The following is a 15,625-nucleotide window of genomic DNA, read 5'->3' as shown; positions in this document are numbered from 1 at the left end:
AAGTAGCTTACATTCCACTGTTGTTTTTTAATTGTGTCCTTGTGAATTATAGCATAATAGTACTGTCCATGGGGTTTTCTTGGCAAAGATTTCCAGATTGGTTTGCCATTTTCTTCTCCAGTAGACTTAACAGAAGTTAAGTGACTTGCCCAGGGTCACACGTCTAGTCAGTATCTGGGGTGGATTTGAACTCAGGTATTTCTAACTCCAGGCCCAGCACTCTATCCATTGAGCCACCTAGCCACCTAGGTTCCATGGAGGGGGGGGGGTTGGAGGATACGAATTACTCAGTTAAATAAAAAAGTAATGTTAAGATTTGGAAAGCACAAACAGCTTGGGAGATCAGGAAAATATTTGTATAGGAAATGGCACCTGAACTGAGCCCTAAAGGAAGTTTGGCCAATGGAAGTATTAGTTAATAACTATTAATTAATAGTAATTAGTAATAGTCATTAGTAATAATAACTATTAGTATAACAGAGTAACTACTAGTTATGCTAAATAATTATTAAACTCTATTAATTTTTGCATCTCACACGATGCTTTTTTTACATATAGTAGGTATTCAATAAATGCTTGTTGCGTTGCATTGACTTGTGATATCTGGTCATTTACTGGGGCAGGTTTGAAAAAGCACAAGGAATTCTTCCTGTTTGACTAGATATGCTGCCACAATGAACCCTCCCCATTCTGGAAATAATGTATCTGCCTTGAAAACAAGAAATGATCACCATGGTGACTGGTTTCCTTAAGATTCAGCCCAGTGTTCTAGCGTGTCATGATTTTTCTCATCCTGACTTTATAATCCAACATGTTTTCTGTCTTTCCCAGCTTTGTGTCATTTGAAAATCTGCTCAGCATGTCAGCTATACCTTTATTTAAGTCTTTAATAAAAATGCTAACCACTAATGGGCCCAGAACAGATCCCAGGGGCACACTACTAGAGTGTTCTTTCTAAGTTGACATTGACCCATTAATGACTACTCTTTGAGTATGTCCATTCAACTAGCCCTAAATCTTCTTGACCATTGTTGCCTGGACTTCATCTTTCCTTCTGGTCCACAAGAGAAGAGCATGACAGGCTTTGTTAAATGACTTGCTGAAATATAGCTACTCTCTTTACATTATTTTCACCTCATCTACCAATCTAGTAACCCTGGTAATCTTGTCCAAAAAAGAAAAGAAAAGAAAAGAAAATGATAGCTATTGGAGGGTTACTCTGACATTACCTGTTCTTGTTGAAACCATGTTGACTCTCTGTGATTACGATTTCCTTTTCTACATGATCAGTTACCATCCCTTTTAAGAATGTGTTCTTGAATTTTTACAGGAAATCAAAATTAAGACCTTGGCACATAAATAGTTTACAAATTCTACTCTCTTCCTTTTTAGATAAAATCAGGGACATTTGGCCCTTCCTAGGGAACATCTCCATTTTCCCATGACAATTTAAAAGTGATTGATACGGGCTCAGATTTCACTCTTGCAAAACCTTTTTGTAACCTATAGGTCTGGAAATTCGAACTCACCCAAGGTATCTAAGTCCTCTCTAACTATACTCCTTCTTATCTTTCACTTCAATTCCCCATTATCCATTTTCATTCTGTCCTTTGCAGTCCAAAGACTATTCTCCTTGGAAGAGAAATTTGTCTTCTCCCCAACAGCTAGAAACACCTTTTTTTTGTTTTTGTTAGTTTTCTCCACCACATGTCCATTGCCGTTTAAAGGACTGCCATTTAGAGTCTTCCTTCATTACTTGTCCTAACCTCCATTTTTTTGTATGTATTTTTTGTAAATTCTAAATCGATTGATGAAATTCTCTGGGCATCCACAGCATTGTCTTTACACAATTTTCCTTTTTCCTACTTGCAGAAATTGTTTTTCATTCTCCAGAACTTAATTCTTTCGAGTTTCTTATCCCTTGTAGTATAAGTTTCCCCTACAGAATTTTAATACAAAGAATCCTACCTATCCTTTATCTGAACCCTTTGAAAGCAGCTTATCAGAAAGTTAAAGTGTATGTTACTGTTTCCAGTTTTCCTCTCCTTTGCTGTCATAAATTATAAGATGGCATAGTCATTTCCCCACAAGGTTCCCATCATTTCTACTTCACCAGTAAGCTCCACTTTGTTAGTGGAAACCAAGTCCAGATGAACATGATTCTTTCACTTTGATAAGGATGAACTTTTCATGAAAAGAAGCCAACATGTTTTTAGTTGTTCTGCTTTGGGCAGAGAGTAATCCAGTTGCTGTCCAGATAATTGAAGTCCCCTCCTTCATGACTACAGCATGTTTCTATTTCCTGGACCCCATTTGTGCCAGATGGTCCATAATACACTCTGATGACAACATTATTTCTTTGCCTAACTCCATTGACCTTCACCTAAATATTCTCCATCATGCTTCATCCCACCCCTCTTATTCCTGGATTTCCTCACATGCATATCTTCAATTTCCCCTAGAATGAAGATAGTCATTATACTTTCTACCTACTACTTTATCTGACTTTTACAGATGCCTGATGGCTGGCTGTGATTCCTTGTAAATACTATCCTGCATATCCCTCCGTTATATAGCTCTCAGTGTGCCTAGAAAATGCTCTGCACTTGGTCAACTCCTAAGTTTAGCTTCCAACCCCTACCATGTAAAGTTGTCAAGACCTCTACACATAGTGTACGACTATGCATTCTAGTTTAATACATATAACATGGTCACATTTATTGGCTTTTTGTGGCCTGAGGCACATTGAATCCACATCTCAGGCTTCAGTTACAGAGATGGAATGGGGATGAGCTCAGCTGTATGTAAGAAAATACCTTATGGGCCTTTTTTATTTGCACATAGTGAGTTATATAAGCATCAACTCCAATAACAACACCAAGAGCTGAGGGAGAACTGGGAGATTTTTTCCTTCTGTCCTATCTGTTCTCTCTGTCCAATATGAGCAAAAAGTTATTCTTGGCAGAGACTTTGAAATTTGCTCAAATGATGATGATCTTTCCAGAGGCCATTATCAGGAAGAAAATGTGCAATCATTTGTTTGACTTAAAATTAAACTGGCATGTTTCACTGTCTCTTCTAATGGCTGCACACTCTGGCCCAGAGATGAGAAAAGATTATTGGGAAGGGACTCACAGGAGCACACACAGTTCCAAGACCTCTCCGTTCCAGAAGTTGGCACATCACTGATTCATATACAACTATTTTAGTACCATCATCAGTATCATATTTGTAAAGTTATCAGGCTAGCTTCTGTACTAAGCAAGTGGAAAAAGTCTTTGCTCTTGAGAAGCTTACAATATAAGCAGCCTCTGACCACACTGACTTGCAGAGGTGAAGAAAAGAACAGAGATTTGAAAGAAATCAAAGAAAAACTGGAAAAAACAATCAGGGCAAAAGCAGGTTTGTATTTTTGTTGTTGTTGTCCCTCAAACTTTATTTAATTATTTTCCTAAGAAAAAGGGAGAATTTTTAAATTAAGATTTTTTTGGAATAAGGAATAAGAAAAGATACTCATGTATTTCTGCATAGTCTTTACTCTTCCAGGATGATTTTTGAAAGTATTTACATATATAATAGAGTAATTTGTATTTAAAACTTATTAGATCTTTACAGTGTCTATGCATTGAATATAAGCAGTATAATATCATTATGAAATGAAAGAGCCCTGATGCATTTCTGCCTCCAACTAATGCTGCTATTTTCAGAAGAATAAGGGTTCTGTGCCTAATTTATGGGTCTCCCCTTTCTGATTTGTGATCTTGAAATCAGTGAACATGTTCATGGCTTTTTGGGTGAACTTCTAAAAACCAGAGAATGCTATGGATTCAGTGTCTGTCTTTTTCCTAGAAACAAAGGAATTATCAACTTACTTTCTCAAAAGGCTCAGAACAGAGAAGAAAAGAGGTAAACCCCAAAGTTTCAGAGTTAGAAGAAAGTTGAAACCTGGTTTTCATAGTTCATGACCTTGAGATTCACAAAAATGTAGAAAGACTTCATGCTCATTTACTGAAAGGTATGTATTTTTATTTATCAGAATTCCACATTATACTTAAACATTGAAATGGATCCACCATAATCTCATTGATTCAGTAGTTCCATCCAGTGGTGTAAATCACAAATCCATCCATACCCGCCCACCTTTTACAACTCTTTTTCACCATGCAGGGACCACCCAACTTGCTAGAGGCCATCTTTGATTTCATTTGTCATTTTTGAGCTACCAGTGGAGGACTCTGGCTGTCTTTCTGACGTGCTTTATTCTTGCCACATGACCATCCGTCTCTTCCTGTTACTGTTTGGAATTCTTCATTGGTTATCTGTTGTAGCCTTATCACTCCTACCGTATACCTTTCTACTTCCTTTTTTATGATTGTCATTTTTAATTCAGAAGAGTCATTGTCATTCATGTCTCACAGCCAATCAGTTGCTGAGACCTTTCTATTCTGTCTTCACACCTGGTCCTAAATATATCTCCTCATTTTCACTGACACAGTCACCATCCCAGTTTAGGCCCTTATTATCTTTTGCCAGGATTATTGTAATAGACTCCTGACCGGACTCTCTCATCTCACCAATCCATCCTTCATATAGCTGATAAAAGAATCTTCCTAAAGCACAAGTATGGCCATTGTCCTTTTCTCAGAAACTGCTAAAATGTTCACATTAAAAAGATGGACCCTATTTTCATGAGAAGTTTGGCATTGATAAAGGAGCTCGATCTCATTTATATTCACATTCACAGATAGTGTTGTTAATTGTGTATTTCTACCCCTCCTATTCTATTTATTTTTTCCTCTCTTTGTCCCTGGACTCCTTCAAAAAAGAAGATGGTGAAATAGGAATGTACTTAACACTGGTGATCTGTAAATGAAGTCATGTTTCTCCTTTGCTTCCTCTCTTCTATTCCTTTCTCCATGTACTGATCACAATTAATCAATAAACAAGCATTTATTAAGTGCCTGTCTCATGCCAGACTGTACTGTGCAATGGCAATGCAAGGACCAAGAATGAAAGAATCCCTATTTAGAAAGGAGTCCATAATTTAATGAGGGAGACAAATATTTTTGAAAATAAATATAAAGTTAATAAATGTAAAGATAAACAAAGGAACCTTTCCTCCCTTCCCCCCACAAACTCCACTCTCTAACATTGGAGGGCTTTTTGGTTTATGACTAATCCCTCACATTTTAGCATTTTTTTGGACACCTCATTTCTTTTCACCACCTATTTCCCTGTTGAATTTAATATGTTTCTATACCAAATTCTGTGCATGAGTGTATGTGAGAGTGTTCAACACATCTTTGGTTCAGATGAAATGAAGTTCATATGATACCCATGCCCCATATCTGTTCCTTCATTTTGTATAGTCTTTTCTTTTTTAAGCAAGTATTATATTTAATGGCTGACCTCAGTACTGGTACTTAAAAGTAGAGCAGGATAAGAGAAATGAGAAGGAAAGATTGGTTTGAGTTCTACAATTGTTTGAAGACTAGGTCTGAGAGGTCAAGATGACATTTTGTGCACTGCCATGGTGATGCCATCATGTTTCTGGATCATTATATTCCCATTTTCTGACTCTAGACAGACCACAGGAATATCTGTTGGGTCAGATTAGTTTAGCTGCTTGCTGGGCTAGGACAGAGATCACCCCAGCACGTTCATCTGACAAGGTGCCACTGCAGCCCAGGTTCAGCCCCTGCGAGTCCGTGAACAGGATGCTGACAATGGACGGGTTCTTCCTCATGTCCTTGAGGTGCTGCTCCAGGGTCACCTCCATCTTGGGCCGTGACAGCTGATTCAGTCCACATTTTGTATATTCTTTATCTCATGCACCTATTATGTGAGCAAGTAAGTTGCCTGTTCTTCCTCTTCCAATCTTTCCTAGTATATTCCCTTTCCACACCTTTTATTTCCTTCTCTTTTGCCCAATAAATCAAAACAAAACTATTTCTAGATCTCAAAGACATTAAGGTCCTGAAAGGACATTTGTTTCTTCTTCTTCTATTAGAAAGCAATTTCACTATTGTGTAGCAGATACAGTTGAACATTTGTTTAATTGTATTGGCCTTTCTAGATTTCTATTGACTCCCGTGTTTACATTTCAAAACTCCCTCTCAGTTCTAGTCTTTTTCTGTTTTTAATCAGGAATGCTTGAAAGCATTCTATTCTGTTAAATATCCATTTCTCTCCATGGGATTAAACTCAATTTTGCTTGTTGTTATTCTTGACTATAAGCCTTTATCTTTTCCCTTTGGAATATCATGTTCCCAAGACCTCTTTTCATTTGAACCCTTTTCCCTGGGTGTTTGTAGTACTTTTTCTTTGATTTGGATTCTCTAGATTTTACCTATGACATTTCTGAGAGCTTTTAGGACATCTTTTGGGAGGTGACTAGTGGATTCTTTGTATTTTCACTTTGCTTTTTAGTTTTAATTGATGTGGGAAGTTTTCATTTATGATTTTTTGAGTGATGGGCTTAGATTTTTGGTCATGATTTTCAGGTAGTTTGATAATCCTTAGCCTATTTTCTGGGTTATGTATTTTTGATAGTATGTACCTTACATTTTCTTCTTTTCTTTCCTCCAGTCTTTTAAAATTTGTTTTAATATTTCTTGTATCATTTTTTTTGGGGGGGAGTATATTTGGGGAGATAAAATTTCTAAGATATTAATTCTCCTTCCTATTCTTTCCTCCAAAGTTTTCATTAATTTAGCATTATATTTTATATCTCTGTATTCGTTTCTTCTGAGTACTCTTCTAAGCCTCTGTCCTAGTCATTCTCTTCTCTGAGATTCTACTTGAACTTGTTATGGGATGGATGTTTTCTCCCAGTCACTGCTCAGGCTTCTTTCAATATTGCATCATTGTGGCAGACATTTTCTTGTGTTTTCTCACATCTCCTACCTCTTTTCCTGGTTTGGGACTTTGTTTTTGAGAGAATCTCTGTTTCCACCCTTACTCTTCTATGATGTATGCAAGCCCTGCTTGTTCCTAGATGTGGTCCAGGCTAAGAATATGTCCTGCCCTCTGCAGGAATTTGTGAGTTTTAGTCTCCAGGTGGCTTGCCTTAGCTTTGGCCCTTTCTCTGTCTTCTCCTTGGAGAGTTCTGAACCTGGAGGTGGCTCCACCCTGACAAACCCAGTCAAATGTTAGTAATTGTGCTGGTGGCAGAGTTCTTAGAAGACTTTGGGCTCTTGGTTTCCTGGGTACTGTCATGGCCTTTTCTTTTGCTATGACTTTAGCATAGGCTACTTGGATTCTGCGTTGGCCATTGACAGTATACAGGTCTGGCCTTGTGTCCTGCTCTGGGTGAGGCATGCTCAGACCTTATAAATATTGAAAAAAAATCAACTGAGAGAATATCAATAACTATACATTATATACCTATTCTCTCATTTCCACCGAATCAAGGCCAACCTAACATGGGTATTAATAGGGATGCACATACTTTTGGAAGTCATATCCTATAATGAAATATCTTTTTTTTTCCACAATGCAGAATATAAGATCCCATTGTATTTGTCATTTATTGATTATGAAAAAGCATTGAATTCAGTAGAACAAAATGCCACTTGACACACTTCCTTATGACAAGGTACCTACCCTCCTTATATCGAGATGATTCAGTTTTCCTTTGAAGAAATGATAACAGAATGCAATCTATTATGCTGCATTTTGTTGGTATTTGCATATATTTGTAATTGTTATGAACAGGCTTAAATAGAAGCTTCATGTGCTCACACACACATATAATGAATGTGCACATGTGCTTTCTTCAGGAAGATAATCAGGGGCGGCCCTTAAACAGGGCATATAATGAATAATATCACCCTCCAATTGAAATTGAATATATTCTGACAGAAAATGAATGGTTACAAATATAGGAGTCATTTCCAAATCAGCAGTCTGTGAAGAGTCTAGACTATTGACTTGTTAGAGAAAAATACAAAATCAATACCAAATTAGGAGAAAGAATAAAAAAGTGAAGAGATGGCATATGATTGAGACAACTTTAGTCTGACCTATTTAATCTGAAAAATGGGATATAGTTAAGAGAAAATTAGAGGCAGAAGAAGTATGTGTGACCATGGACAAGTCATTTCTCCTTGAGACTCAGTTTCTTCATTAGTAAAATGAGGGTATTGAATTAGGTAACCTCCAAATGATTTTCTAGCTCTAAATCTGTGAACCTAAAATCTAGGGCATTTTACCATTATTATCATTTCCTTAGGAAAGTTATACAAATACTGAAATGGATCTTTCATCTCTTCGTTGTGAATATTCACTCCAAGGATGCGATTGTAGCCCATCCATTTCCACCTATTCTGTGCTCCTCTTGCCCATGTCTTCATATAAGTTTGCCACAGGACATTCACCCAATATGGTGAGCAACTCCTTCACTTTATTTTGACATCATGGACATCTTGGGCATGCCAATGGGGCACAAAGGCCATCCATTCATTATCCTTCATATGGGACCACCCCATTTTATTTTGTTTCTATGTTTCTTTAATGACATTCTTTGCTTTTCCCTTAAAATTCCTTGTTTGTGGTGTGTTAGGGTAACCCTCCATGCTCCTCTGCATTGGCCTTTGGATTATCCCTAAGTTAGAGTTTTTGGAGGCTTCGGTGTTTTGTGAAATTCAGCCTTCAACAAAATCAAAAGACTGCTATATTTAAAAGATGCATCATTGTTTCAGGATGAAAAGAAGCTTGTTGTCATTGAAAGAACTTTTAGTTTTCCCAAAAGCAACTCAGCTCACTCTTTTCTTCTTGTTTAATTCTGGGCTCAACTCATTGCCCATCTGCAATTCATGTCCAAGATACATATGCTGAGAGGTAAGTTTTATAGTTTGTCCATTCATTTGCATATGATAGGCTGGACAATAGATGTTCTTTCTCCAGTTGTCCCCCTCAGCTCCCACAGCCCTCCTCACCTCATGGATAGTCAGATGAAACTGAATAATTAAACATCTCATCTTTGTAATATTAGGTGGCTTGATGCAGTTAGCACATGTCATTTAGGAACATTTAAAAGACTCCACCATCTATAAATAATCCTTCTTGTGTTGTCTTTCATGACCAGATTTCTCCTCTTGCAAAGTTTGTCAAATATTTGCTGGATAAGCTGTTTATTGTTTATTTGATCTTCTTATTCAAGAAGCATCTATTCAGCACCCATTTCCCATTTTTTAGCCTCTATACCTTATTTAAGCAGGTCACTTTGGAGTTGTTTTAATTGCATTCTATATCATTTTCTTATTTGAGTTAATCTGCACAATTTTGGAATGCCTATCATTAGACTGACCTGTCTTGATTGATGAGTGAGTGCAAGATCACTCAGCTCACTATATCTATTTGGCTCTAGAGTAAATGATACTTCACATCCCATCTAAACATTCACCCAAGACATCTTGCCATTTTCCCTGACACCATGCACTTAACCCCTAGCCCTACCTCCTTCCTGCTTTCCCCTTCTTACTCTGTGATCAAATCAATACTACCATTACTGTGATATTTTAGGCTAAAACTTTCTTCCCTAGCAATCACTCTCCTATACATTTTGTCTTTCTCTATTAGAATGTAAGCTCTGTGAGGGCATAGACTGAATCACTTTTGATTTTATATCCCCAACCCTTCCTTAGCAAGTCCCTGGTACATAATAAGAGCTTAACATAATGCTTTAAAATCAGTCAATTCATTTTATTCATTTATTCTCTCCTCCAGTTTTATATTAATTTTTATCTTTAACAAGTCAGCCTGACAGCATAGATAGTTGATTCAGGGATGACCCTCACATCAGTCATTGTCCGTTAAAATATGATCAGCTTAATTTTTTGTGATTTTTTTTACTATGTTTGCCATATCCAGAACATTTGATTTTTTTTCAAAGAAAGTATATGTTTTAGATATAATCTCTGAATATCATATAAATCTTTGTCCTCTTTCATTCCTTCTCTTAAACCATATTTTCTAATCTATTTTATACTGTCTTTACCTATTTCTATTTTTGCATTGAAGTGACCAAGTAGCAAATTACATATATGATTTAATTGGGAGAGTCTTGCCAAGTTTTTCATAACATTTCTTTACCTTTTCATTTTCTACAACAGATGTTGGTACATAAGCTATAAATATTTTCATGGGGTCTTTTTTTTGCAAGTACTTATGAATGCTAAAATACAGGATAATGAAATATACTATGAAAACATTATTTCTTTTTTGCCTTTGGACAATGATAACACCAACTTTATCAACTCCTTTATCAAGCTCCTCAAGGAAAACCTGGGAACCATCTTTCCATTTAGTTACAACGTCCTTCTAAATTATGGTTTCATTGAGAACGAGGATGCACAAATTGCTACAATTCTCATTCTTCTGCTGGTGTATCTATTCATTGGTTACTGGATGAAGATTTCATATTTAGGGTGTTGCGGTTTGTCCTTCATTTCGGAAGAGGACCACGGCATCAGGCAGATGATGCCATCACCTGTAAGTGGATTGTTTCTTAATGAGGGAGGGCTGGGCAGTCACCAGCCTCACTTTACATCTAGAGTGTAAGCAGTTAAGTTAATATCTAAAGATAGTCTAAAAACTTATCTGTAGCATTCCTGGTCCCTTTTCTACCACCCACTCTAAAGAATAACTGAGGGGGCAGGTAGGTGGTGCTGTGAGTCAGGCTCTGGAGTCAGGAGGACCTGTGTTCAAATCTGGACTCAGACACTTGACACATTTACTAACTGTATGACCTTGGGCAAGTCACTTAACCCCAACTGCCTTGCCTTACCCACTTCAAAAAAAAAATAATAAAGAAGAACTGAAGTAAACCAGTCATCACAGTGAAGAGGCTAAAAGAACCTAGAAACTGCCTTAGCCAGCAAATACTCATTTTTCTAACAACCCCACCCTCACCTCATACACATATATGGCAATTAAGGATAATACTTTTAGAATTTATTTGTAATATATTTAGAATGTAATTTGTATATTTTAGAATATATTTATAGAATATATTTGTAATATATTTGTAAAATCTTATGGAGAAGAATGTTGAGAGATCATGAGCAATATCTTCTCCTAACAATAAGAAAACAGTTTTATAAAAAGCTTGGTAAGATCCAATTAACCCATAATATGCTTAGATAATTTAAGGACAAAAGTGAAAAGGAAGGCAAGATACAAACAAAAAATAACAGTCAAAATTTCAATAATGAACCTTTTCCTCCATCAATGAGAGTGGAGCCCTTCTTTAACATCAAAGTCCTGGATGTGCTGGAAGTAGGAATGTGGAAGAGGAAGCAGAAATTATACTGAGGAAAACAACAGTGAGAATAGCAATGGTAGACCAGTTGCACACAGAGGAGGCCCGTGATTGAGGGGGCAGGATTTTGGAAGGTATTGAGTTGAAAGTGAAGAGGATTTGGTATCTTCCTCTCTTAAGATATCTGAAAGAGAAGAGGATAGCAAACTTGGGAGGGGCGTTGCTGATCCATCCTCCCAACAAAAAGGCAATAGAGAGATTATCAATAACTAACCTATATGATGCCTTTCCCATCTTTAGAAAATCTTTATGACAGCAGTCTACATACATTATTAGAATATTCCTAAAGAAGGTATTAAAAGGGAAGTCAAGGCTTTTTACAAATTATATTCTACAGCAGACCACAACTTTACAGCTTCATCAGTGACTACAAGGCATAGAGATTATAAAAGCTCCCTGAGCCAATTGTTTATAGACTATATAAAACACAAAACAAAACAAAACAAAAAAGGTAATTTGGTCTAAAATGCAGCTTTAAAGGCTCTCCTCCAGTAAGTATGCACCATGCAGATGTCAAAATAATATGAAAATTCTGGAAACATTGTATAACAAAGATGACTTTGTTCAATTCCCCTCTGATTAGGAATCTCAACTGAGGTATAAAAAAAGGATGTGTTTGCTTTCTACCAGGGTTTGTCCCTGTAATGGATGATGTCTATCTTAGAGTCCACATGGAAAAGAGATTCCTATAGATGGTGATGTTCTCCACATGCCACTGGTTGCAGATGACATTATGATGACAGGAAAAAGTCCTAGAGCAAAGCACCACTTCCTGAATAAATTCCTGAAACACACATGCTTGTGCGTGCACACACACACAGAACAACAACAACAACAACCCTTTGGCACAACCATCCACTCTGACAAATACCTTTTATCCAGATTGTGATAAGCATTTGAATGGATAACATATCAAGATCATCTGCCAGGACACGTGGCATAGACAGGTACTGTAGGTGGACAGTGAGTTGGGTCCAGAATTAAAAATGAAAATGGACTTGATTGCATCTGGGAAATAGTGGAGTGCTTTTAGTCAGTCAATAAGCACTTATTAAGAATTTGCTATGTTCCAGGCACTGTGCTAAATGCTGGGAATACAAAGAAAGGCAGGAAACAGACTGCTCTTAAGGAGTTCACATTCTCATGGTAGAGACAACATGCAAACAATTATGTACAAACAAGCTACAAACAGGATAAATAATATAAAATTATGAATAAAATAAAATAACAAAATATATAAAAATAAAATATATTATACATAAAGATAAAATAAATAATATAAATAATCCTCAGAGGGAAGGCAGTAACTAGTATTAAGGAAGACTGTCAGAGGTTTTTTTTTTTTTTTTAAGCAATCAGGGATAAGTAACTTGCTCAAGGTTACACGGCCAGTTATTTCTGGGTGTGGTGCTGAGTGTCTGAGGCCGGGATTCGATCTCCAGGTCGTCCCAACACTGGAGCCAGTGCTCTTACTCGCTGAGCCACCTGGCCGCCCCTAAGCAATTGGGGTTAAGTAACTTGCTCAAGGTTACACGGCCAGGTGTTTCTGGGTGGGTGCTAAGTGTCTGAGCACGGGATTCGATCTCCAGGTCTTCTCAACACTGGAGCCGGTGCTCTTACTTGCTGTGCTACCTGGCCGCCCCTGTCAGAGGTTTCTTGTAGAAGATGGGATTTTAGTTGGGATTTGAAGAAATCCAAGGAAACCAAAAGACAGAGATGAGGAAGGAGAAAATTCCAAGTATTTACACGGCCACTGTAAATGCCCAGAATTGGTAGATAGTCTTGTGTTTGGAACTGAAAGGAAGCTAGTGTAACTGTATCACAGAATACATGGTGGGGTGGAGTAGAATATGGTATAGTTAGGGAAAGGTAGGAATGGGCTAGGTTATGAAGGGCTTTGATTACCAAACAGAGAATTTGATATTTCATCTTGGAGGTGATAGGCAGCGGTTGGAGTTTATTGAATGGGGAGAGCAGTTACATGGTCAGACCTACATACTGAAAATTGCTTCAGAAGTTGAGTGGGAGACGGATTGGAATATGAAGATACTTTTTTCCTTAATAGTATTTTTTTCAATTACATGTAAAGATAGTTTTCAGCATTCATTTTTATAAAATTTTGAGATCCAAATTTTTCTCCCTCCCTTCTTCCCCTCTCCTTTCCCCAAGATGGTAAGCAATCTGATATGTTATATATGTACAATCATATTAAACATATTTCCACATTAGTCATGCCATGAAAGAAGAATTAGAACAAAAGGGAAAAACCAGGAGAAAGGAAAAAAAGAGAGTAATTAGTATGCTTTTATCTGCATTCAGACTCCGTAGTTCTTTGTCTGGATGTGGACAGCATTTTCCATCATGAATCATTTGGAATTGTCTTAGATCATTGTCTTGCTGAGAGGAGCTATCAGAGTTGATCATCACACAATGTTGCAGTTACTGTGTACATTGTTCTCCTGGTTCTGCTCACTTCGCTCAACATCAGTTCACATAAGTCTTTCCAGGTTTTTCTGAAATTCGCCTGCTCATCATTTCTTATAGCACAATAATATTCTATTACATTCATATATCACTTGTTCAGCCATTCCCTAGTTGATGGGCATCCTCTCAACTTCCAATTCTTGACCACCACAAAAAGAGCTGCTATAAATATTTTTGTAGATATGGATTCTTTTCCATTTTTTACGATCTCTTTGGGACACAGACCTAGTAGTGGTATTTCTGCAGTTTTTTTTAAACTCTTTGGACACAGTTTCAAATTGCTTTCCAGAATGGTTGGATCGTTTCACAACCAACAACACATTAGTATTCCAATTTCCCCATGTTTTCTCCAAGACTTATCATTTTCCTTTATTGTCAAATTAGCTAATCTGATAGGTATGAAGTGGTACCTCAGAGTTGTTTTGATTTGCATTTCTCTAATCAGTGGTGTTTAGAGCATTATTTCATATTTCATCTGAAAACTGCCTGTTCATATCCTTTGACCATTTATCAACTGGAGAATGACTTGTATTCCTATAAATTTGACTCAGTTCTCTATACATTTGAGAAATAAGACTTTTTTTTGGAGGGCAATTGGGGTTAAGTAACTTGCCCAAGGTTACACGGCTAGTTTTTGTGTGTGGGTGTTAAGTGTCTGAGGCTGGAACCGAACTCAGATCCTCCTGACTCTGGGGCCAGTGCTTTACTCACTGTGCCATCTAGCTGCCCAGAAATAAGACTTTTATCAGAGTAAAAATTATTTCCCTGCTTTCTGATTTCCTTCTAATCTTGGTTTAACTGGCTTTGTTTGTGCAAACCCTTTTTAATTTAATATAATCAAAATTATATATTTTACATTTCATAATGTTCTCTCTTATTTGGTCATAAATGGAGTAAGGTGATACTTGAGGCAGGGAGACTCACGAATAGGCTATTGTAATAATTCAGGCATGAAGGTAAAGAAGGATTGCATTAGGGTGGTGGCAGTGTCAGAGGAGAGGAAGGGGCTCATATGAAAGATGTCAGAAAGGTAAAATTGACAGACCTTGGCAATATATTGGAGATGGGGGTGAGAAAGAGTGAGAGGTCTAGGATGACACCTGGGTTTGAAGCCTGGATGATTGGGAGGATGTTAATGCCCTTAACAGTAATAGAAAGGTTGGGACAAAGGGAGGGCTTTGGGGGGAAAGATAATGAGTTCCATTTTGGACATGATGAGTTTAAGCCGTCTATGGGACATTCAATTTGGGATGTTTAATAAGCAGTTGGAGATAGGAGGATAATTGGCCAAGAGACTTGAGAGAGAACAGTGTAGAATTAATGATCTCAAGCTTTCCCGTGCTATAAAGTCTCATCTTTTTCATAGCAGTATTCTTTTGATGATGTTCTGATGAGTCATGGAATACCATATATAGTTTCTGAAGATTAAAGTTCTGAGTTCCCCAAAGGGAAATAAAGAAACACATTGTTAGGGGTGGTAATGAGGAGGCTGAAGCACATTGTGGGGCAGCCAGGTGGCTCCTTGGATAGAATGTTAGACCTGGAGTCAGGGAGGCTTGAGTTCAAATCTGACCTTAGGTACTTACTAGCTATATGACTCTGGGTATGTCACCTCTGTCTGCCTCAGTTTCTTCAACTAGAAAATGGGGGGAATTATAGCACCTGCCTCTCAGGGTCCTTATGGAGATCAAATGAGACAATATTTGTAAAGTGCTTTATAAACTTTAGAGCATGCTAGCTATCATCACCATCATCATTGTCGTTGTCGTCTTCATCATCATCATCATCATCATCATCATCATCATCATCATCATCATC

The 15,625-nt window shown here is 37.3% G+C and overlaps 1 long non-coding RNA gene and 1 pseudogene across 4 annotated transcripts in view; both read right to left on the bottom strand.

The window, feature by feature from the left end:
* Positions 1-15,625, bottom strand: part of LOC138155242 (uncharacterized) — a 228,781-nt gene that overhangs the window by 176,479 nt on the left and 36,677 nt on the right. The gene's annotated exons all lie outside the window — the stretch shown is intronic.
* On the bottom strand, positions 5,372-5,801 carry LOC138155083 (ragulator complex protein LAMTOR5 pseudogene; annotated as a pseudogene).

The sequence above is a fragment of the Petaurus breviceps genome, unplaced genomic scaffold, assembly GCF_028583685.1.
Source record: "Petaurus breviceps papuanus isolate PSGF00001 unplaced genomic scaffold, PetGlider_PUasm1.0 91133, whole genome shotgun sequence".
Classification (NCBI taxonomy): Eukaryota; Metazoa; Chordata; class Mammalia; order Diprotodontia; family Petauridae; genus Petaurus; species Petaurus breviceps.
The sequence above is the reverse complement of the archived record's forward strand: the minus strand, read 5'-3'. Positions and strand labels throughout refer to the sequence as shown.